Below are 24962 nucleotides of genomic sequence, written 5' to 3'. Positions count from 1 at the left end.
CCTGGACCTTATCTGGAGCGTCTGGTGGGGTGCAATGCTTCCAACTTTGCTGATGTGGTCTCTACCGAAGAGAGGGTGGAGAATTACCTGAAGACCTGCAAGATCCAAAGTGGAGGTGGATCTTCGTCAGGGGTAAAAAAGTCGTTCGTTGGAGGGCATAAGCAGAGAGAAGGGGGAGTGAATTCTTTGGCTTCCTATCAGAACAGAGGTGTTAGAAGGCACCGTTTTCAGAATCATCATCAGCAACCGTATGTTGCGGCTGTGACCATTCCAGCTGCAGCACCACTACAACAACAACAATCACAATGTCAACCAGCTCAGTATCAACAGCAGCAACAACTGGGTAACAGACCCGCTTATCAACAGAGGCAAAGAATGATGGACCGGCGTTTCGACACCATTCCAATGTCGTACGCCCAGTTACTTTCTAGTCTTCAACAACTACAACTTGTGCAATTACGCACTCTGGCTCCTCCTGTTGGTAGACTTCCGGTGGGTTACGACGCCAACGCCAGGTGTAGCTTCCACTCTGGGGCACCTGGCCATGACATTGAGAACTGCAAAGCTTTTAAGCACGTAGTTCAAGACCTCATAGATTCAAAGGCCATCGACCTTGCACCAGCTCCGAATGTCGTTAACAATCCCATGCCCCAGCATGGTGGTGCGAACGTCAATATGATAGAAGGGGGAGCCAGACCCGTCAAGGATGTGTTGAAGTTGAAGACTCCATTGTTGGATATCAAGGGCTACTTGTTGAAGGCCGATGTTTTCCCCGGTTGTGGGAAGGGTTGTTTGGATTGTGCTACTCAGAGCGGAGATTGTTTGAAGTTACAGCAGGGTATCCAGGCCTTGCTCGACAAAGGTATCCTCCAGGTTGAAGATTTGTCTGTCCAAGAGTTCGTGGAAGGGGTTGAGAAAGAGGAGTTTGAATATGCTACTGATGAATTCGCCGATGTTGTTCCTACTGTTTCTGTAATCCATGATGATGTATTTATTTTTTCCAATGTGGAGGATAATGATGTAATTGAACTTGATTCCGATATTTCGGATACTTGCATTTCAATGAATAAGATTTCTGAGTACGACTGTGACATTGCTACTATCACTATTTTCTACCCAACTAATCAGATCCGTGTGCCAGAAGCGCAACCCGTGCCACCAGTGCGACGATCTACTATGACCATCACAACCCCTGGTCCTTTACCCTTCACCAGTGAAAGGGCCATTCCGTGGCATTATGGGGGGAGTGTATACGCACATGGGTTGGAACGGCCATTGAAAATAGAGGAGGGTCGGAAGCCTGAACTGGAAGGTCCCGCAGTGGATAATGTTGGTGGGATTGGGCGATTCACCAGGAGTGGTAGATTGTTCTCACCACCGATTACACAAGCTGATAATGCTGATACTGTGGCGAAAGCCAAAGGCAAACAAGCCGTGAATGGAGATACCCCTGCACCCCAGGGAAGTTCTGAGCCCACTTTTGCAAGGGATGTGGACGAGCTTTTGAGAATCATAAAGAAAAGCGATTACAAGGTAGTCGATCAGTTGATTCAGACTCCGTCCAAGATATCCATTCTCTCACTCCTATTGTGTTCGGAGGCACACAGGGAGGCCCTTCTGAAGGTGCTTAATGCTGCTTATGTACCTCAAGAGATCTCGGTAAACCAACTAGAAGGGATCATTGCCAATGTGCATACAAGCAACGGGTTAGGTTTTACTGATTCTGACTTAACACCAGCCGGACGCAATCATAACAAGGCTTTGCACATCTCGATGGAATGCAGAAACACCGTGCTATCGCATGTTCTGGTGGATACAGGCTCCTCTCTCAATGTGCTACCCAAGAGAGCCTTGTCGAAGTTAGAAGTAGAGGGTTTGGTCTTGAAACCTTCAGATCTTATGGTGAGAGCCTTCGATGGTTCTAAGAGATCGGTGTTTGGAGAGGTAGAATTGCCAATTCTGATTGGATCACAAACCTTCAATACTGTCTTCTACGTGATGGATATCAGTCCTTCCTACAGTTGCCTGCTGGGTCGTCCTTGGATCCATAATGCTGGGGCAGTCTCTTCAACGCTACATCAGAAGATTAAGTTTCCGGTCAACGGACGAATTATCACCGTCTGTGGTGAGGAGGACATCCTGGTCAGTAACCTGTCTACGTTCAAGTATGTAGAAGTAGAAGGTGAAATTCATGAGACTCTGTGTCAGGCTTTTGAGTCAGTTCCAGTCAGGGATGCAGCTCCGGTGGAAGAGGTTAAAGCGGGTGCCTCTATCTCATCCTTTAAGCAGGCACGGGCCGTGGTGGATTCAGGTGTTGCTCCTGGTTGGGGGCGTCTGTTGGAGTTACCAGTGAAAGAAGATAAGTTCGGAATTGGATATCAGCCAGCTCTGACTTCTACAACTTCAACACTTCAGGGGCCGATTACTTTCTCCAGTGCTGGCATCATTCAGTATGGTCAAGTCTCTGCAGTCAACGAAGAAGATGGGGATAGTGATTGTGACATTGACAACTGGGTGCGTCCGAGGATCCCGGGTGAAGTCATCAACAATTGGTCTTCTGAAGAGATTATCCAAGTCACTCTTCTTGAAGAGTAATTTTCTTTGTTTATTCATGCATATCCAAGTCTTACGTTCCGCCCAGGGCGTAATGACTCATTGTAGGGCCCCTCTATGTGACACTTGCAATTTTTATCATAAATAAAGGACGTCTTTTTGCATTCAAATATTTCGTTCCCTGTTTTTCTATTTTTGCAGTTTTTCAAAATAAAAAAAAATGGCAATGTTTTGTTTAGTTTTTCACTTCTTGTTCACACTCATAAGCACATACCATCACTCATGCAGATGCACATCACCGGATCCTATTGATAACGGTTCTGCTATGGCTCGCTTCGACTTTGAAAATCCAATCTTTCAAGCTGAAGAAGAGGATGATGAAGACTGTGAACTTCCTGAAGAACTTACCAGGTTATTAAAACAAGAGGAAAGGGTTATTCAACCGCATCAAGAGTCTGTTGAAGTGGTTAATCTCGGCACCGAGGATGCCAAGAGAGAAACCAAGATAAGGGCTGCTTTGGGAGATGATGTGAAGAAAGGGCTGATCGAATTGCTGCAAGAATACGTTGACATCTTCGCCTGGTCTTATCAAGACATGCCTGGGCTGGACACAGACATCGTGGTACACCGCTTACCTCTCAAAGAAGGTTGTCCTCCGGTCAAGCAGAAGCTCAGAAGAACAAGACCAGAGATGGCTGTCAAGATAAAGGAAGAAGTGCAAAAGCAGTTGGATGCGGGATTTCTAGCAGTCACCAATTATCCGCCATGGGTTGCAAACATCGTTCCAGTACCTAAGAAGGATGGAAAGGTACGGATGTGTGTCGACTATCGGGATCTGAACAGAGCTAGCCCTAAAGATGATTTCCCATTACCTCACATCGACGTCTTGGTGGATAATACAACGCAGTTCTCGGTATTCTCCTTCATGGATGGCTTTTCTGGCTATAACCAAATCAAGATGGCACCAGAGGACATGGAAAAGACAACTTTCATAACCCCATGGGGCACCTTCTGCTACAAGGTGATGCCGTTTGGTCTGAAAAATGCCGGAGCAACATATCAATGAGCTATGGTAACACTGTTCCATGATATGATTCATCACGAAATCGAGGTTTATGTGGATGATATGATTGCCAAATCTCAGACAGAAGAAGAACATTTGGTGAATCTGCAGAAATTGTTTGAGCGTTTGAGGAAATTCAAGCTGAGGCTTAATCCGAACAAGTGCACTTTCGGGGTGAGATCGGGAAAATTGCTGGGTTTTATTGTTAGCGGAAAAGGGATTGAGGTGGATCCTGACAAAGTGAAAGCGATACAGGAAATGCCTGAGCCAAGGACGGAGAAGCAAGTCCGTAGTTTCTTAGGGAGGTTGAACTACATTGCAAGGTTCATCTCTCACCTAACAACCACATGTGAGCCAATTTTCAAATTGCTGAGGAAAGATCAGAATATCAGGTGGAATGAAGATTGTCAAAGGGCTTTTGAGAAGATAAAAGAGTATTTGCAGAAGCCTCCAATCCTTATACCTCCAGTCCCTGTGAGACCTCTGATAATGTACCTATCAGTGACTGAGAACTCGATGGGGTGTGTATTGGGTCAGCATGACGAGTCTGGTCGAAAAGAGCATGCCATATACTACCTTAGCAAAAAGTTTACCGACTGTGAAATCAAATATTCGCAGCTTGAGAAAACTTGCTGTGCTTTGGCCTGGGCTGCTCGCCGACTGAGGCAGTATATGTTGAACCATACTACCTTGTTGATTTCTAAGATGGATCCAGTGAAATACATATTCGAGAAGCCAGCTCTCACCGGAAGGGTCGCTCGTTGGCAAATGATTTTAACAGAGTATGATATTCAGTACACGTCACAGAAGGCCATCAAAGGTAGTATTCTGTCAGACTACCTTGCCGAGCAGCCGATTGATGATTATGAGCCAATGAAGTTTGATTTTCCAGATGAAGACATCATGTTCCTCAAGATGAAAGACTGTGAAGAGCCAGTTGTTGAGGAGGGACCTGTCTCCAAATGAAAAGTGGACTTTGTTGTTTGATGGGGCTGTCAACGCCAGAGGAAGTGGAATTGGTGTTGTCATTACAACTCCGAAAGGTGCCCACATACCTTTCGCCGCTCGTTTGACTTTTGAGTGCACAAATAATGAAGCTGAGTACGAGGCCTGCATCTTGGGTATTGAGCAAGCCATTGATCTGAGAATCAAGACTCGGGACATCTTCGGAGATTCAGCTCTGGTGATTAATTAAGTAAATGGTGATTGGAATACTCTCCAGCCCACTCTGGTCCCCTACAGAGACTACACGAGAAGACTGTTGACTTTCTTCACAACGGTAAAATTGTATCATATACCTCGTGATGAGAACCAGATGGCAGACGCACTTGCTACTCTATCCTCCATGATCAAGGTAATTCGTTGGAACCATGCTCCCAGGATCGATGTGATGCGCCTTGACAGGGCCGCGTATGTGTTTGCTGCTGAACTGGTAGTCGATGACAAGCCCTGGTATCACGATATCAAGTGCTTTCTGAAGAATCAAGAGTACCCTGCAGGGGCATCCAACAATGACAGAAAGACTTTGAGAAGATTGGCAGGCAGTTTCTTCTTGAACGAAGACAATGTGTTGTATAAGAGGAACTTCGACATGGTTTTGCTCAGATGCATGGACAGACACGAGGCGGACATGTTAATGCAGGAAGTTCATGAAGGTTCCTTCGGTACTCATGCCGGCGGACATGCAATGGCCAAGAAATTGTTGAGAGCGGGTTATTATTGGATGACCATGGAATCAGATTGTTTCAAGTACGCTCGGAAGTGTCATAAATGCCAGATTTATGCTGATAAGGTGCATATACCTCCGAATCCTCTGAATGTGATGTCTTCGCCGTGGCCGTTTGCTATGTGGGGTATTGACATGATTGGAAAGATTGAGCCGACTGCTTCTAATGGGCATCGCTTCATCCTTGTTGCCATCGACTATTTCACCAAGTGGGTCGAAGCAGCGTCGTTTGCAAATGTCACCAGACATGTGGTTGCCCGTTTCATCAAGAAAGAAATCATTTGTCGCTATGGGACTCCTGAAAGAATCATTACTGATAATGGTTCTAATCTCAACAACAAAATGATGAAGGAGTTGTGTCAGAACTTCAACATTCAGCATCACAATTCTTCCCCTTACCGCCCTAAGATGAACGGCGCTGTTGAGGCGGCAAATAAGAACATAAAGAAGATGGTCGTCACGTACAGAGATTGGCATGAGATGCTACCTTTCGCCTTGCATGGGTACCGTACTTCAGTACGTACATCGACCGGGGCAACCCCTTACTCCCTTGTGTATGGTATGGAAGCAGTCCTACCTGTTGAAGTGGAGATTCCTTCTCTAAGAGTCTTGTTGGATGTCAAGTTAGACGAAGCTGAATGGATTCAGACAAGGTTCAATGAGTTGAGTCTTATCGAAGAGAAGCGAATGGCAGCCATTTGTCATGGGCAGTTGTATCAGAGTCGGATGAAGAGAGCCTTTGATCAGAAAGTGCGTCCTCGTTGTTTCCAAGTCGGAAATTTAGTGTTGAAAAGGATCCTTCCTCCTCAGACAGATCACAGGGGCAAGTGGACTCCTAACTATGATGGACCGTATATTGTCACCAAGGTTTTTGATGGTGGGGCTTTAATGCTTGCAACTATGGATGGTGAAAACTTCACTTCCCCTGTGAACTCAGATGCAGTTAAAAAATACTTCGCATAAAATAGACCCGCTGGACAGTAAAAAAGAGTAGTCCAGGCAAAAATGGGCGTCCCGGCGAACCAAGAAAATGAAAAGGTTCGGGCAAAAATTAGGGACAAAAATAAAAAAAAGATTGTACACCCGGTAAGTTGAAAACCTGAAAAGGCAACTTAGGCAAAAATGGGTATCCCGGTGGATTGAAAACCCGAAAAGGGCGATCCAGGCAAAAGTTAGGGATTAAGCGAATGACTGCGTTCTGAGTTAGTTCTGAATCTCATCTCATGTCGATGACCGGAAATTTTTTGAAGGTAGGAAACAGTCCAATCACCTCTTCAGAAAGCTGATCATCTGGAGGATCTTGAAGACGGGCAAGTCATAGCAGAATTGGAACCCACTAGAAATCCATTTCACATTGCCATTAGATTAATTTCTGTTTTTATCTATTGTGCGATTACCTCTTTCCAGGGATTGCTTCCTAATGTAAATGCCTATTCAGAGGCCATTCAATCAATAAAATCCTGTTATTTAGTATATCTCTGTTTCATTTTTCATTTTACTGTTTTGTTTGCAAAAATGACGTCCAAATTTTTGATAAACATTGCATCATGACACATAAGAGCTTTACAGGTACATGCTTAATAAACATTTAAAATTGCTGTAAATTTTAAGTGCTTTGGATCGTCTATTCAGAACAGATACCCTCGGGGCATTTCCTTAAAATTCCCTGCAGATGATCGTGAATATCTTCCCCAGTGAAGTCACCAACAGACAAATTCGGTGTCTTATCCCTGCAGAGCTGATCAGAGCGTTGGATTCTTCAATCCCCAGCAGTTTCTCACCACCGTACTTCCCTAAACGGTTGTTTCAGGAGATACACTCCCCAGTAGAGTTGACAGTGCCAGACTATATATCCCCAGCGGAGTTGACAGTGCCAGACTGTATCTTCCCAGCAGAAGTGGCTGCTCCTTAGAGTTCGATGCCAGATCGGTAATCCCAATGCCAGATCCATGGTTTCTTTCCTTGAAGCAGAACCTCGGTACCGTATCAGTGTTTGCTCCCCCTGCTGAGTCATCTCTCGCAAATCGTGGTTGCCAGAACCATTGTAGCTTTCCTCAGCAGCAGGCTTCCAATACCATTCTTTCCCCGATCAGAGTCTCGGTATGGCCAGAACACCGCATGGCTAGTCGTCTCCCCGCAGATTTCATTGCGATGTGTATCTCCAGCAGCCTTGCCAGGATCCAGAAGATGGTGATCATTTCCCCAGCAGATTCCCTTGCCTCAGCTTGGCATTCTACCCAGCATTTCGCATCCCTGCATGTAGAATCATATTGCATTGCATCTTTCCAGATCGCGTAGCATTTCCATTTTCATGGAGCATTACGCCATTGAAAAATTCAAACATACGCATTGTAAACATAAAGCATTCTCAGTATCCCAAGTGATAAGCCGGAAGTTGGTCCCAGTACTCAGACTGAAGATTGTTCATGACTCACCTTGGTTATCCCCAGCAAGTGTCATTGGCCCATGCGCCGCCTCTATTATCATTCCCTATTTCTGCCGATGCTGACATGCATGAAGTTTCCCGGTATCCAGACCGAAGTGGCGTTCAGGCCAGTGTTCCGATATTCAGTTCGAAGTGGCGTTCGAGCCAGTTTCCCGGTATCCAGATCGAAGTGGCGTTCGAGCCAGTTTCCCGGTATCCAGACCGAAGTGGCGTTCGGGCCAGTTTTCCGGTATTCAGACCGAAGTGGCATTCAAGCCAGTTTTTCCGATATTCAGATCGAAGTGGCATTCAGGCCAGTGTTCCGATGTTCAGATCGAAGAAGTTTCTGACGTTAAGGTCGATGCGACTTGTGGCATTCAGGCCGATTTTCCGATGTTCAGATCGAAGAAGTTTCCGACGTTCAGGTCGATGCGACTTGTGGCATTCAGGCCAAGTTTCCGATGTTCAGATCGAAGTTATTTCCAGTATTCAGACTGATGAGCGGCGTTCAGGCCATGGTTATTTCCGTGCTACCATTTATTTTGGGTATCCAGATTAGCATTCTTTTTCGGTATTCAGGCTGACTCTCACCGTACCAGACGGATTCTTCTTTCAAGACCACCTCTTTTCCGATTCAGACAGGCATTTTTACTTCAGTGCAAATTTTTGGGCTTTTATTGTATTCAATCCCTTGATACCTCGGAAGTGCGAAAGCCGCCGCTATCTTCTTTTCGGGTCTCCAGTTGATTGAATAGGGGCAGCTCTAATACCCCAAAATTTACCCTTCATTTTTCCTGAAAAAAAAAAAAAAAAAAAACGGAAAAAAAAAACGAAAACGAAAAAAAAAAAAATTAATTAATTAATTAATTAATTAATTAATTAATTAATTAATTAATTAATTAATTAAATAATTAAAATAAATAAATAAAATATAACAAATTATTTTGGACTTGGGTCTCCCTCATTCCAAGCCCATTACCCACGAAATTAGTCTATAAATACTGAAGTTTCAGTAGAGGAAAAGACTTGGAGTTAGCTTGGAGTTACATTGGGAGATTCACTTGAAAAAGAAGGAAGAGAAGCAAAACACTCTGAGGTTTCCTTGGAACAAAACCCTGAGGAAAAAGATAGTGAGAGAAAAGCCAACAGAGTTCAGAGCAACCTCCAAACCCTGAAGGGAACTCAACTTGTAAACCTCACGGGGGCAACTCAATTTCAATCAAGCTCTCCAATCAGGTTTGCCCTATATCCATCATCTTTATGCCTTTAATTTGAATGCTCTAAATGTATGAGGTATTATGGGTGAATTTGATACCTTTTTTGTGAGCCTTTTGTGAATTTTGATGGAATTATTCATGTGGTTACACTTTGATTTAGGGGCAACTCTGGGTTACCCTATTTTGTTTATTCTAACCTGTCTTGTGTTTCCATGGCATTGTTTTCTCTTGATTTCATCCTGCTGCTCTAACCCTTTGTCGAGTTTTGTGAGGGCTCGAATGGCTTTCGCAGAGACACTCGCGTGGTTTCCCACTTTATTTGTGGGATACCCCTGAAGGTTTATTCTGATCGTTTGTGTTGACTGATTTCCTTTGACGGTCCAGCTGGAGACATTTCAGGGTTTCTTGCCCCTTTAACTGCTATAGCTTCGGATCTTTATCCGTGTGGTAATTTTTTCTTTTTCTCGTACTTTATCGCTTTCTTAGCTGGAAGACCTCGATAGGAGGCAATGTTTGAGCCCCTTGGTGGCATTTTACTTTGAGATACATGTTTTGTGTTTTGTATTCATATCCCTGCAGGTAGCGCGGTTCCTTCGTCAAGGACTGCCTTTTTGCCCTCGAGCATCCCAAACCCTAAAACCCAAAGCAACACGTTTACTCCTTCTACTACAGGCGAGTAAGTCTCCAAAGGTCGAGCATCCGGTAGATTGCGTAGTAACGTCGTTCGTCCAAAACCCAATCCATAACCCCGTAGTTAGCCGAACTACGGCTTGCTCTGATTCTCATTCCAGATGGGATACGTAGGCATAAGACGCGATGTCTTAGCGAGCACACATCCCCCCAACCCATAGGTCAGCCGAGCTACGAAGACTCTGATTCTCATATTCAGATGAGATACGTATGCAGTGGATGCGACATCCGCGCGAGTCATTTCCTTCTAACCCCTTTTTTTTAGTAAATAGTACACAAGACAAACTCACACCCTTTAGACAAAAACCACAAAAGTGGATCCCGTAGAGTACTACGGATGCGTAGGGGTGCTAATACCTTCCCTTCGCATAACCGACTCCCGAACCCAAGATTTGGTTGCGAGACCCCGTCTTGTCCTTTCCTTTTTTCAGGTTTACTTCGAGCGTTTCCTTTCCCCCCTTTGGGATGAATAACGCACGGTGGCGACTCTTCTGTCTTTTTTCTTTCGCCGGTTGTTTTTTTCGCACACTGTATTTTTCAGGTTGCGACACTACTGACAAAAGTAAAATTGCTGGGGATATCCCAATCAATCCACAGGTAGGATAAACTCCGCTTGGGGAAATAACTGCTCCGCTGGGGAAGATAAACCAGGCAACTCTTTGGGGATAAGGCTCATACCAACCTCAGGTATGATAAGCTCTGCTTCGGGGAATATCTGCTCCGCTGGGGGCGACCCATGCAATCCACAGGTAGGATCAACTCAGCTGGGGATGCAGATGTCGGTCTGCTACGGAAACTCGTCCAATCCACTGGTATGATGAACTCTGCTGGAGAAATAACTGTTGGGGAATACTCACAAGTGACGACCTGCAAAACGAAATAACAGATGCCCCAGGGGATACATGGACAAGATACGCTCAAGTGTCCTCAACATTCCAAATGTTTTTCAAATGTTTTAGTCTTTCTGCACGTTATTGTTTAGCCTTCATGTTTTTATATGCAATGTTTATCAAAAATTCGGACGTTTTTGCAAACAAAACAGTAAAAGTAAAAAACAAGGGAGCAATTTATCTGAATAACGACTTTTATTGATTGGAAGTGTGCCTGAAAAGGCAAATACATTGGGAAGCAATTCCTAGGAAGAGGTAATTGCGCACAAAAGGAAAATAAACTATCCTAATGGCAACGTGAACACGACATCCACTGTTTCCCAACTCTGTTATAACTCATACATCATCAGTTTTTTTTTCCAACTCCTTGCTTTTTGAGAAGACTGACTGGACCGATCACATCTTTCGAGATGACAGCTGACGAAGCATGATGGAGTACAGATAACTCAGACTGTAGTCTTCGCTTTAATCCCTCTTTTGTCTGGATCGCCCTTTCGGGTTTTCAATCCACCGGGATACCCATTTTTGCCTAAGCCGCCCTTGCAGGTTTTCGACTTACCGGGTGTACAAATTCTCCATTTTTTCCCCTAATTTTTGCCCGAACCTTTTCTTTCTGTTTTTTGGTTCGCCGGGATGCCCATTTTTGCCTGGACTCTTTTATTCTTTTTGTCCAGCGGGTCAATTTATGCGAAGTATTTTTTGACTACGTCTGAGTTAACAGGGGAAGGAAAGTCTTCACCATCCATAGTTGTAAGCATCAAGGCTCCACCGGAGAAGACCTTCTTCACAACATATGGCCCTTCGTAATTAGGAGTCCACTTGCCCCTGTTATCTGTACCGGGAGGAAGGATCCTCTTCAAAACTAGATCACCAGTTTGAAATGTCCGAGGACGCACTTTCTGATCAAAGGCTCGCTTCATCCTTCTCTGATATAACTGCCCATGGCACACAGCTGCTAACCGTATTTCTTCGATAAGGCTTAACTCATTAAACCTTGTACGAACCCACTCGGCTTCGTCCAGCTTGACGTCCAATAATACCCTCAGAGAAGGGATCTCCACTTCAACTGGTAGGACTGCTTCCATACCATACACAAGGGAGTAAGGGGTTGCCCCGGTCGACGTACGCACTGAGGTACGATACCCATGCAAAGCGAAAGGCAGCATCTCGTGCCAATCCTTGTATGTAACAACCATCTTCTGCACAATTTTCTTGATATTCTTGTTTGCTGCCTCTACGGCACCGTTCATCTTCGGTCTGTAGGGAGAAGAATTGTGATGTTCAATCTTGAAATCTCTGCAAAGCTCTTTCATCATTTTGTTGTTGAGATTTGAACCATTGTCAGTGATGATTCTCTCAGGGACTCCATAACGACAGATGATTTCTTTCTTGATGAACCGGGCAACCACCTGTTTGGTAACACTAGCAAAGGAAGCTGCTTCCACCCATTTGGTGAAGTAGTCAATCGCAACCAAGATGAAGCGATGTCCATTCGAAGCAGTAGGCTCAATCTTCCCAATCATATCAATGCCCCACATGGCGAACGGCCAAGGCGAGTTCATGACATTCAACGAGCTTGGTGGTACATGCACCTTATCAGCATAGATCTGGCATTTATGGCACTTCCGAGCGTACTTGAAGCAATCGGTTTCCATAGTCATCCAGTAATAACCGGCTCTCAATAATTTCTTCGACATTGCATGACCACCAGCATGGGTACCAAACGAACCCTCGTGCACTTCTTGCATCAACATGTCTGCTTCGTGTCTATCCACGCATCTGAGCAAGACCATGTCAAAGTTCCTCTTGTACAGCACATCATCCTGATTCAAATAAAAGCTTCCAGCTAGCCTTCTCAGGGTCTTCTTGTCATTCTTTGACGCACCTTCAGGATACTCTTGAGTCTTGAGGAAGTTCTTGATATCATAGTACCACGGTTTCTCATCAATCGCAACAGACTCGGCTGCAAACACATACGCAGGCCTCTCGAGTCGGTTCACCGCAACATGTGGTACATGATTCCACCAATGAACCTTTATCATGGAGGATAAAGTAGCCAGAGCATCAGCCATTTGATTCTCGTCCCGGGGGACATGATACAACTTCACCTTCTTGAAGAACGTCAGTATTCTTCTGGTGTAATCTCTATACGGAATCAAATGCGGCTGGTTCGTATTCCAATCTCCATTGACCTGATTGATCACTAGAGCAGAATCTCCAAATATGTCGAGAGTTTTGATCCTCAGATCAATGGCTTCTTCTATCCCCATGATACAAGCCTCGTACTCAGCTTCATTGTTGGTGACGTCAAAAGTCAATCTGGCAGAGAAATGTATATGAGCGCCCTTGGGATTGATCAATACTGCCCCAACACCGTTACCGTTCATATTCACAGCCCCATCAAACATCAGTGTCCACTTGTCATCAGGATCCGGTCCTTCCTCAACAAGCGGCTCTTCACAGTCTTTCATCTTCAGATACATGATGTCTTCATCAGGGAATTCAAACATCATAGGCTGGTAGTCATCAATTGGTTGCTCGGCGAGGTAGTCCGACAGAATACTACCCTTGATGGCCTTCTGTGACGTGTACTGAATGTCATACTCTGTTAAAATCATCTGCCATCGAGCAACACGCCCAGTGAGAGTCGGCTTCTCAAAGATGTACTTTACTGGATCCATCTTAGAAATCAACAGAGTAGTATGGTTCAACATATACTGCCTTAGTCGGCGAGCAGCCCAGGCCAAAGCACAGCAAGTTTTCTCGAGCAGTGAATATCTTGTTTCACAGTCGGTAAACTTTTTGCTAAGGTAGTATATGGCATGCTCTTTTCGACCAGACTCGTCATGCTGCCCCAATACACACCCCATCGAGTTCTCGGTAACTGATAGGTACATTATCAGTGGTCTCCCTGGAACTGGAGGAATCAGGATTGGAGGGTTCTGTAAATACTCTTTTATCTTGTCAAAAGCCTTCTGACAATCGTCATTCCACTTGATCGCCTGATTCTTTCTGAGCAATTTGAAAATTGGTTCACACGTGGCCGTTAGATGAGATATGAACCTTGCAATGTAGTTCAGTCTCCCTAAAAAACCACGGACTTGCTTTTCCGTTTTCGGTTCAGGCATCTCTTGAATAGCCTTGACTTTTGCTGGGTCAACCTCAATCCCTTTCTCACTGACAATGAAGCCTAACAGCTTCCCTGATCTCCCCCCAAACGTACACTTGTTCGGATTCAGCCTCAGCTTGAACTTGACCAATCTGTCAAACAACTTCTACAGATTAACCAGGTGCTCCTCTTCTGTCTGTGACTTCGCAATCATATCATCCACGTACACTTCGATCTCTTTGTGCATCATGTCATGAAAGAGAGTCGTCATTGCCCTCTGATAGGTAGCACCGGCATTCCTCAGCCCAAATGGCATCACTTTGTAGCAGAACATGCCCCAAGGTGTAATGAATGTCGTCTTTTCCATGTCCTCTGGCGCCATCTTGATCTGATTATAGCCTGAGAAACCGTCCATGAAAAAGAATACCGAGGATTGAGCCGTATTATCCACCAATACATCAATGTGAGGTAATGGGAAATCATCTTTCGGACTCGCCCTGTTCAGATCCCGATAATCGACACACATCCTGACTTTGCCATCCTTCTTTGGCACAGGAACAATGTTGGCCACCCACGGTGGATAACTGGTGACAGCCAGAAAACCTGCATCCCATTGCTTCTGAACGTCTTCCTTGATCTTGACAGCCATATCAGGACTTGTTCTGCGAAGCTTCTGCTTGACCGACGGACACTCTTCTCTAAGAGGCAACCGATGCACCACGATGTCTGTATCCAAACCAGGCATATCTTGATATGACCAGGCGAATATTTCCACATATTCTCTTAGCATCTCAACTAGCCTCCTCTTGACAGAGTCCTCTAAAGCAGCCCCAATCTTGATCTCTCTTTTGGCGTCCTCAGTACCCAGATTAACAATCTCCAACTCCTCCTGATGAGGTTGGATGACCCTCTCCTCTTGCTTCAGCAATCTGACCAATTCTGCGGGGAGTTCACAGTCTTCCTCACTCTCCTCTTCAGCTTGGTAGATGGGATTATCAAAATCATACTGAGCCATAACAGGATTGTTCACAATGGATGCCAAAAGATCATTTCTGCATGTTTAATGTTTTGTTTTTAGAAAAAGATTTCAATAAAGTCACAAAAAACAAAAACATTGCCATTTTTATTATTTTGAAAAAAAGTGAAAACCAAAATAGAAAGACAAAGATCTCAAAATTTGATTGCAAAACGTCCTTTATTTATGATAATCATTAAAACATGATGAGGCCCTACAATGAACCACTACGTCTTGGGCAGAACGTAGGGTTTTTCATGCAAAATGATAAAAACAAAGGAAAATTACTCTGTCTGAAGAGTAACTTGAACCACTTCTTCAGCCGTCCAATTGTTGATAGACTCCCCTGGTGCACACGGGCGGACCCAGACGTCTATACCATAATCACTGTCAATATCTTCACCATCAGTAGTAAAGACATCTCCATGGTTCATCAGCCCAGCGCTGGTAAAGGTGCTCGGACCCACATTTTGCTCTGTTTGGAGAGGCTCATAACCGATACCAAACTTGTCTTCTTTAACTGGCAAGTCAACCATCTTGCCCCAGCCCTCGGCTCTACCGGAATCCACAACTTCCTTGGCTTGTTTATAGGATGCAATCGAAGCACCTGGCTTCCTCTGCTCAGCATAAGCTACCTTCTCCAAAGCCACGGTCTCAAATGCCTGGCATAGTGTTTCATGGATCTCGCCATCTACCTCGACATACTTGAACGAGGATAGGTGACTCACCAGAATCTCTTCTTCGCCACACACGGTCACAATCTGACCGTTCCAGACATACTTGAGTTTTTGATGGAGAGTCGACGAGACTGCCCCAGCCGCGTGAATCCACGGACGCCCCAACAAACAGCTATAGGCGGGTTGAATGTCCATTACATAGAAAATGATGTCGAAAACTTCCGGACCTATCTTCACTGGCAAGGTAACTTCACCAAACACAGAACGTTTGGATCCATCAAATGCGCGCACAATAAGGTCACTGGGAGTGAGCACAACTCCCTCAACATCGATCTTCTTCAAAATCTGCTTTGGCAGGACATTCAAGGACGACCCGGTGTCTACCAATACGTGAGACAGAACAGCACCCTTGCACTCCATAGTGATGTGCAAGGCTTTGTTATGATTACGACCCTCAGGCGTTAAGTCTAGGTCAGTGAAACCTACACCATGCTTGGTGCTCACGTTGGCCAACACACCCTCCAGCTGGTTGACGGAGATCTCTTGCGGTACATATGCCATGTTCAGCATCTTTAACAAAGCATCACGGTGTGCCTCGGAGCACAACAGCAAAGAGAGTATTGAAATCTTAGACGGAGTTTGGTTGAGCTGATCTACTATCTTGTAGTCACTCTTCTTGATAATTTTCATGAACTCCTCGACGTCCTTTTCAAAAGAACCCTCAGCCTCCTTCTGAGCCAGTTCTTCGTCAACCACAACCTGTTTACCCTTCGCCCTAGCAGATGCCTCAGCATTGGCATCTCTCGGCGGCTGAGGAGCAAACAGTCGTCCACTCCGGGTAAAACCTCCTGGTCCACCGACGTTGTCCACCACAGGACTTGCAACCACAGGAGTTCTTACTGGTGCGCTGATCGTCACAGGTGCTTGAACTGCTAGCCTTGTCTGGTTATCAGCCCTCTGATTGCTGCGATAGGCATTGTCATACCTCCAAGGAACAACCCTACTATTCTCAACCGGTCTTCTGCCAGACGCAGCGATAGTAGTCGGAGCACTGATAGTTACCGGAGCGGGAATGGTAACTGGAGTACTGCTTGCGGCAGGTGTACTGACAACCCTTTGTCCTCGTCCTTCAGACGGCTTGAAGTAGATGGTGACAGTAGACACCGACCCATTGTTTTTGGCAGCCCGACTGAACTGGAGACAGCCTTCATCAATCAACTTCTGAATACCAGCCCTCAGCTGGTCACACCCATTAACAGCTTCGGCACAGCCCAAACATCCTTCGTCACAACCCGGGTAGACACCCCCCTTCAACAGATGGCCCTTGACTACCAGCAGAGAAGTCTGAACATCATCAACATTATTAACCAAATCTTCAGCTTCTCCCCCTTCAATATTGTTTACCCTATGCCCACCATGCTAAGGCATAGGATTGTTCATTACATTGGGCACCGGAGCAAAGTTGATCGCCTTGGCATCGATCAAGTCTTGTACCTTGTGCTGCAAAGCCCGGCATCTCTCAGTATGATGGCCTGGTGCCCCAGAATGAAAGTCACAACGGACGTTCGCATCATACCCAAGCGGCAATACTGTTGGTGGAGCCATGGTACGCAACTCCACGAAACCCAATCTGAGCAACTCAGGCAGAAGCTCAGCATACGTCATGGGTAACGGGTCAAATCTTCTATTAGGCTGCAAACTCTGTCTCGGCTGATAGGGACGTTGTTGTTGTTGTTGTTGTGGTTGTTGTTGTGGTTGTTGAACCCTTTGTTGTTGTTGACGAGGCTGAGGTGCAGGAATGGTCACTGCAGCAACCGGACGATGTTGTTCTCTACCCACACTTCCTCGGTACCCATTCCCTAGGTGGACAGCATTGGTCTCTCCTTCTCTACGGCGAGGTGCCCCAGAGAAAGGTTTCTTCGATGACGAAGAAGAACCCACATCTTGAATCCTACCGGCCTTGATCAGACTTTCGGTTCTCTCGCCACAGATGACGACATCAGAAAAACTTCCGAATGGGCAGCTTCCCATCCGGTCCATATACACACCTTGAAGAGTGCTGATAAACATGTCGGTCAACTCCCTTTCCAGCATAGGGGGTTGAACTCTTGCAGCAAGCTCGCACCATCTCTGGGCGTACTCTTTAAAGCTCTCATTGTTTTTCTGACACAGACTCTGCAGCTGAGTCCGGGTCGGTGCCATATCCATATTATGTTTATACTGCCTGAGGAATGCTTCACCCAAATCCCTCCAGCACCTAATCGAATCTCTTTTCAACTCCATGTACCAGTCCAAAGACGCCCCAGATAGGTTGTCTTGGAAAAAATACATCCACATCTTCTCGTCGTCAGTATACGCCGAGATCTTTCGATAGTATGCCTGCACATGGGTGCGAGGGCAGGAAGTACCGTTGTACTTATCAAAGGACGGTGCTTTAAACTTGTGCGGGATTCTCAGTCCTTCCACTAATCCCATATTGGTAACATCAAAACCGAGGGAGTTTTGACATTCCATAGCCCGGATCTTCTTAGCAAGGGCCTCAACTTTACGATCTCTTGCATCGTTCCTTCCCAAAATGTCGTCGTCTTCGCTGAGCATAGTGAACAAATCCTCTTGTCTGTCAACAATCGGAATTCGGTTACGGGCCGGAGCATGGATTACCCTGGCACTAGCAGTATCTGGAGCAATCGGTTGACCGTCGACTCGAATACCCCTCAACTCTTCACCTACAGCATAGTTGTTGATGGGCACAGCAGCAGCAGGGTTATCATTAATCGGGCCTCCCTCTTGCAAAGGTTGGTTGGGCGGTGGAATTGCAGCTTCTGGCCTCTGAACTAGAGCTCGGAGTTCTTCTTGACCTTGTGCGACCCCTTGCATCATGTATATGAACTGGGCCATGTTAGCCCTCATCTCTGCTAACTCAGCTTGTACTTGATCCATATTCCTTTGATGGTTGAGTCTCGTGGAGTAGCGGTGCGGTCTCTGATCAGCTATCCTGCCTGAACACAGGAACCAAAGTGAGAAGACGACACAAGAACACCTGTTATGCGAATGATATGAGTATGATGTTTTAATGATGCGTATGATGCACATGATATGCTCATTTCTCAGGCATTCAAAGAGCCTGATCCATCCTCAAAAGATGGCAACCTGCAGCAGCAAGAGAATAACAGATACAGGGAAAATGAGAACAACAGGGAAATACCAACAAACCTTATCTATAAATAAGGGTAAAAAAGATCATACAACCAAGTCAACAGAATATTTGAACAAACAAAGTACAAAGAAATGAATCCCATCCAACAAGCCTGGAGGTGATTCTCAACAACAAAGATCCAAAAAGACGGAGTACAAACAAATGAATCCCATCCAACAAGCCTGGAGATGATTCTCAATAAATACACCAAAGATACAAGCTAAGACAAACGATCTTCCGGAATGAGGGTCTTCAGGTAATGGCACTGGTCTATCAACAGTGTGCATTCTGAACATTCTGGTAGAGGGGTGATCTTCTCCTTCAATTGTCTTCTAAGTTCCAAGACTTCTCCTCCAAGATAATCCTCTGATGCTTGTCTCAAATCCACCTCTTTCTTCAATTGGGCGTCTTTGTCTCTAAGTTGCTTCTCTAAGTCTCTGATCTTCTTCTGAGAGTTGGCTTCGACTCTCTGTAGCCTCAAACACTCCCTATGCTCTGCATCCAACATGGATTCCATCTCCTCATAAGATCTCTTCTTGCTCCTTGCTCTGCTAGCATCATCTCCTTGCACTTCCCTGAGTTGATGGGCCAAGTGCAGCCTATCAGCTTTGGCTTTGTACAACTCCATCTGGGTATCCTGCTCTTTCTCTCTCAAATGGCGATTCTCCATCAGAGCTTGCTTATAGTGCTCAGCGGGCACACTCTCAGCAAGGATCAAAGGTGGTTGTTCTTGCAACGGCTCCATCCTATCGTAGGGTAGCAACAAAGTTTCCACTCTCTTCTTTACCCAATCAGTGTAATCAGGCATTGCAATGGTGAACTTCTTCCCTAAGACAGATCCATTCTTCACCCCAACAGACCTCCAGGCTCTTCCTATTTTCTCCAATCTAGTCGGGTCACTCTGCTTCTCAAAATACACACTTTCGGCTACCTCAGCCTCAAGTGGTTTTCCTTTCAATACAAACCCTAACTGACGAAGAGAAAGAACTGGATTATAATTGATACAACCCCTGGTCCCCACGAGTGGCACGTTCCGGAACTCCCCACAGCTCACAATAACATTTCGTACGTCCATCCGGTAAGACTGCCATCCGATGTCATAGGAGGTAAGCGACATGACCCTCTGAGTCCACTTAAGAGTGCTCTGGGTATCCATAAAGGGTCCACTGGCTGGCAGAAGGGACATAAACCATATGAACAGGAGAGGTAAACAGCACCTGATGGCTCCACCCTTACCATGCCTACTGTGAATAGCATAGTAAGTGTCCGCTAACAGAGTAGGAACTGGATTCCTTCCCATAAAAATACTGATGGCTGCATGGTCAATGAAATTGGGCATGCTCGGGAATACGACGATCCCATATATCATAGCAGCAAGCTGGGCATGAAAAACTTCCCAATTCCCCTTCTCGGCTTCATCTCTAGCAACCCTCAGAAGGAACTTCAACGGCAGACCCACAACTTCCCCACAGGGCTTCCAATTATCACCAACTTCCTTGACACTCAACCGGAGAGCTCTGGCAATAACTCTAAAGTCAACCTCTTTTGGGACGTCCAAAAAAGGAACCTGATGCTGAATAGGGACACCCAATAGGATAGAATACTCCTCGAGAGTAGGCGCCAACTGGTAGTCTTGGAAAGTAAAACATCTAAGCTCCGGGTCATAGAACTGAAGAAGTGTCTGCAGCGGCACTGGATCAACTACTGTCTTTAACACTGTCAAGATGTCTCCATACTGCCGAACAAAACCCTTCAGACGATCATCAGTCACAAGGCTACCCAACTCTATCAATGAAGTCAACGGCTCACGATAAAAACTGTAGGAACAGGTCTTCCGTTTTGGCTCTGGGACTGTTGCCATCTCTATCAGTGGACAAGCTCGGGAATGTACCTGAGAAATGATATGCATGCAGAGATTAGTTCTCCTTCTTTTTTCTTCTTTTTTTCATTTTTTTTTATTTATATTGCGTTTCTTTTGAAAATAAATATGCTATGATGCAAATGATGCAGACCGGACTGGCTGGTTGTGCAATTCTGATCACAAGGTCGAAGTTTCGGTCTAAATTCAGAACCCAAATCCAACTTGAAAACCCAAGGTCAACTGAATACACTGTTGTCTGAACCCAAAGTCACCAACAGAACCACAAGTCACCAACGGTACCTGTAATAATGATCAACCCTTCCCCACTCACAGGTGTAGTCTAGGCCAGGGTAAGGTCGAGAGAAACACAGCAGAAATAACCTTTCGCAGAATATCATCATATACACACCTGAAGTATGCAACGACAATATCCCACCAGGGTCTGAACTGTTCGTGATATCAATGTTCCGCTGAGTGACGCAATACCACCCGCTTCCCATGAATCACTCTATTCCTAATCATCCTAGATTTCACTCATGGTCTGGGTATTGGACCTTTTACCTCAAGTGACTCCCACCCCAACAAAGAAAAACACACAACCAGCCAGGCAGATGAATACGAATGAATGCAAACATTAATGCAAACAATAAATGCAAACAATAAATGCACATATATATATAATGAATGCAATAAATAATAGCACAAAGCAACCAAAGCCCTAACCTAGAGAGCGCTAGGAGAGACTCGCTCAGGGAAGATGGACCAGCAAGAGGTCAACTTCTCTATAGTCCCCAGCAGAGTCGCCAGCTGTCGCATTACGCGAAAAACCGGCGGGAAAACAAGAACAACAGAGCCGCCACCGTGCGTTATTTATCCCAAAAGAGGGAAAGGAAACGCTCAGAGTAAACCTGGGAAAGAACATGGTCTCGCGACCAAAGAGAATGGGATCGGGAGTCGGTTATGCGAAGGGAAGATATTAGCACCCCTACGCATCCGTCGTACTCGACGGGATCCACGCACAATAGGAAGGAAAATGGTTGCTAAAACACTGCTCAAAACACACACCACTGGCTGAAGGAGACACAAGAAAACAGACTGAAACTGAACTCGGCAGGACATCGCGTCCTGGGCCTACTTAGTCTATCAGGCATAGACATCAGAGTCAAAGTAGTTCGGACTGAGGGAAACACATGCTCGCTAGGATGTCGCATCCTATGCATACGTATCTTCTCGGACGAGAGAAGAATCAGAGCATTCGTAGCTCGGCTGACACGCACCAGACAAACACAGGCAAAGGCAAACGTGGAGCCTGAATGCCAATCACTGGACTTACATCAGCATCCGAACCAAAACACACACAAGAAGGCAAACGTGGAGCCCGAATGCCAATCACTGGACTTACATCAGCATCCAAACCAAAACAAACCCACACTGGAACCCGAATGCCACTCGATGGACTTACATCAGCTTCCAAGCACACAACAACACACACAGAGGGTTGAAGACAAAAAGGTTGAAAAAGAAAAAAAAGGGCGTCCGGAGAGATCAGCTCATCTCCTGCCTACGTACCTCATCTGGTATGAGGATCAGGGCGACGTAGTTCCCCTACGCAGGGAAAAAGGACTAGCCTAACCAGATAACAGAGGGAGACACAACACTAGGGAGACTACGACTCGAGCCTAGATGTTGTCATGCAAAGTCGTCCCTAAGTTAAGGTTTCTAGCTAACTTGCACAGGAAGCAAGCCTATCCTGAACATGACTCGCACAGGAAGCAAGCCACACCTACACTAACTTGCACAGGAAGCAAGGGTCTCGATTGCAACTAGGGCAAGAGAAAGGGGAGGTCTCAATCGCAACGAGGGCGAGAGAAAAGAATTAGTGTTAGTTGTTAGTCAAACTCGACGAGACATCGCATCTCGTGCCTACGTATCTCATCTGGACATGAGAATCAGAGTTGCCGTAGTTCGGCTGACTACGGGAATAAGGGTCTCGATTGCAACTAGGGCAAGAGAAAGGAAAAGTCTCGATCGCAACGAGGGCGAGAGAAAGGATCGCAACAAGGGCGAAAGCACACAAGGATTAGTTGTTAGTCAAACTCGACAAGACATCGCATCTCGTGCCTACGTATCTCATCTGGACATGAGAATCAGAGTTGTCGTAGTTCGGCTAAACTATTCCCGTTGGTTTGTGTTTTTTAAGTGGACAACGTCACTGCGCAATCTACCTGATGCTCGACCTTTGGAGACTTACTCACCTGTAGTAGAAGGAGTTAACGTATCCTTAAGAGGGGATATTGTTTGTTTGTGTTTTAGGAAAGCTCAAGCAAGAAAGGAAGTCCTATACGAAGGAACCGTGCTACCTTAATTGACATGCAAACGAGACTACACGGAGTCTAACAAACCTAGGGGATACAATCACACCACACAAGCACATACAGCATGAAATAAACACACCAACAAGGGGCTCAAACATCAAGGCTAGGTTTTAGTCGAGGGGTCATATCAACCTCGACAAACAAACCACTGGAACTGGGTAGTGTTAGCTCTTAACCTTGCCATTGAGGGGCTAAGGTGAAGCAAATGAAAGGTGAGTGAAGATAAGACTTCACAGCTCTTATCCCTGGCCTGGGAGAGCTTAAGACAAGAATGTGTGGGTTCAGAAAGTGGCAACCCTTCTACACATTTGATACTGACTCAACTGTACAGATGTACAAGATCTTGGGTTTGTATCTGCAATGCATCAACACAGTGGTGTGAGCAAAGCAGATGACACACAGAATAGCAGGGGATAGATTGCATATCCCTTGGGTTCTGCCAATTGCCTCTTCACTTAGGAGGTCTTTGACTCTATGCAAGGACAAATGTAAACAGTCACAAACATCGCCTCTTGAGGAGGACTTCAGACAGGTGCCTGGCCAAGTAACAGGCCAGGTCTTCCAGACTACATGAAGATAGAAAGGTATACCTCAATGCAAATTGCTTATCAAGCAAAGCAAAGCAAAAGTTCACAAGGAACTGAGCAACTAAAAGTACCTGAAACCAGTCAGACAACATTAGTACACAAGTCAAAGTTAAATCAAAATGAACAAAAGTCAACAGTCAACACAAGCAGGCTAAGTGTGCAATGCACAAGGCTCAAGGCATGTGAGCCAAGCAACCTACAAAACAAATAGGTTAGTCATGATAAACAAACACACACAACCAATTTGTATTGGTCTCATTGGACAATTGTTGGTCAACCTGAAAACATGAACTCAACTGTGAGTAACAGGACCACTAGGACAAGCCTAGGGTCAAAATGGGATGAAAAAGTCAAAACAGCAAGTGGCAAGTATCTAAAATCATGTTTAAACAATCAAGAAACAAACCCAATTGGTTTCACATTCATATCAATCATCATCATCATTTCATGAACAAAAGAAATCAAAGCATGGCATATGGAAGCTCATAGAAGTCAACAGCAAGACTTGAATCAAAATCAAACTCAAACATTTCAAAAAAATCAGCAAATAAATCATGGTCAATCACAACCCACAGCATGGTCAGCATGTCAAATTTCATCTCATTTGGACAAGTGGAAGGCAGCCAATGAAAATCATAAAGGCAAGGCAATTTTGAACATGCTCAAAGAAGTCAACCAAACATGCATCAACTTGAAAAAATCATAAATCAGGGATGGCATATGATAAATGAATGGGACTAAAACCATGACAAAGATTAAGATGTCTAGTAATCACATATCAAATTTCATGTCCATCTAATAAAGTATGAGCATTTCACAAAACAAATGGGGACATGTGTCACAAAAAATCAACATATGACCAAACAGGGGACAAAAATCTCAACCAATTGGAAAATGCCATAAACAAATCCACAAAAAATCACATGTAAACTAGACATACTCAAGTGAATTCATGCAAAAAATCCAAGCACTTTGAGGTCAAGAGGCATGGTAATGAAAATCATCAAGTTGCACATCAATGGTGTGACACAAATTGTCACACCCTACTTCAAAAAATCATAACTCAATGACCAGAGAAGATAAATTCATGAACTCTATACCAAAATCACCATGGATGTGTCTAGTTTATGCACAAAACTTTTCAAGTCCATAGGATAAAGTGTCACTATTTCACAAATGATTTGGTAAAAGGTATAACAATTGAGCACATGAGCAAAACCCTAATACCAAATAAAATCCATTCATCAAAAAAATCAGGAAAAAATATGACAATTAAGTAGAGATTATGATGAATCAAATGCAAAAAATCCCATTAAAATTGGATCAAGCATGATGGACTTATGATTTTTACAAGGTGATGATCAAAAATGAAATTAAAATTGAGAAATGACATTATTTAATGAGACATGTGCCACGCTGATGGCATTTTTGTAAATACCTATGCCACTAATCAAAACTCCGCGTTTTGGCAATGCAGAGGAAATAATTTGATTGGCTGTTATGAGCTACAGGGCCATGCACACGCGAGGTTTCAAGTTCTGGGCATCTCATGCATTCTAGGGTTTATGTTTGAACAGT

Source organism: Lathyrus oleraceus, chromosome 7 (assembly GCF_024323335.1).
Source record: "Lathyrus oleraceus cultivar Zhongwan6 chromosome 7, CAAS_Psat_ZW6_1.0, whole genome shotgun sequence".
Lineage (NCBI taxonomy): Eukaryota > Viridiplantae > Streptophyta > Magnoliopsida > Fabales > Fabaceae > Lathyrus > Lathyrus oleraceus.
The sequence above is the reverse complement of the archived record's forward strand: the minus strand, read 5'-3'. Positions refer to the sequence as shown.